Source organism: Frankliniella occidentalis, unplaced genomic scaffold (assembly GCF_000697945.3).
Source record: "Frankliniella occidentalis isolate FOCC.00 unplaced genomic scaffold, Focc_3.1 Scaffold143, whole genome shotgun sequence".
Taxonomy (NCBI): domain Eukaryota; kingdom Metazoa; phylum Arthropoda; class Insecta; order Thysanoptera; family Thripidae; genus Frankliniella; species Frankliniella occidentalis.
Genome location: NW_026267270.1, coordinates 674259 through 675448, shown reverse-complemented (window position 1 = coordinate 675448; position 1190 = coordinate 674259).

The window sequence follows — 1190 nt, the reverse complement described above, 5'->3', positions numbered from 1 at the left end:
TTTCAGCCCCTTAGGGTTGGTTGCCAGGATTTGCCGTAGGCGTTTCGTTTTCTAGGAGTGAACCTTAAGATACCCTGAAAATTTGAAGTCTGTCTCCCATCTCCTTCTAGTGGAACAGACAGACAGACAGACAGACAGACAAACACGAGGTCGTTTGCATAAGCCCGCTGGATAGCTTTTTCAAAGCAGAAGGGCGGGCTAAAAATGAATGCAAGGAAGAAAAGAACTTGCTATGATCGGGAAGAATTAGCTGTATAAAGGCAAGAAACCTTCCCAGGAGTTCTCCACTAATATCATTACACAGCATTAACGATAAAAATGCAATGGCGAGTTCGGAAAGAGTCACTTTAGCTCCATGGTAAATGGGTGGGTCCGCTGAAGGCTGGTCGTCGGTGTTGCCTGTCTGGTAAGTAGGGGATCCAAATTGAACTTCAGGTTCAAATGGTGAGGCAAAAGGGGGATCCTCTTTTGCGCCAGAATGTGGTAATGGATCATCCTCGGAAATGAAGTAGTCACGAGCATCTACAAATCTGTCATACTCCAAGTCAGATGTGACAGAGAAACCACTGGGTTCATCACCTAAAATAGACAGAAGAAACAGATTTAGTAAAAAAAAGGCTTTAAGACATGCCAATGAGCAACAGGGAGCAAAATCAGCGGCCAGGAGGGGAGGGGGGGCACGACCATACAACAGCAACAAGAGCGACCAGGACGAGGCAGTCGCAAGTCCTGGCGGCGTCGCAGAACGACGCCCAAGGTAGAGCAGGATAAGGACAACCATGGGGGAGGTGGTCGCGACGCCGGGCGGGGGCGGGCAGCGGCGGGCGAGGGCGGCCAGGACGACGACACCAGGCGGGCAGGCGCGTGTCCGAGCGGTGTCGCAGAACGACGCCCAGGGTAGAGCGGGATAAAGATCCATGGAGGCGGTGGGCGCGAGGCCGGGCGGGGGTGAGCGGTGGTGGGCGAGGGCGGCCAGGACTACGACGTGCACAAGGCGGGCAGGCGCGGTTCCGAGCGGTGTCGCAGAACGATGCCCAGGGTAGAGCGGGCTAAGGACAAGCATTGGGGAGGTGGGCGCGAGGCTGGGGGAGGCCGGCCAGTTAGGGTGGCCCACGGCGAAAAATATATCAGACCAGTGGTTAGATATAAAGATCGAGATGACCCATGCTCTGGGCATTCCAAAACCACCG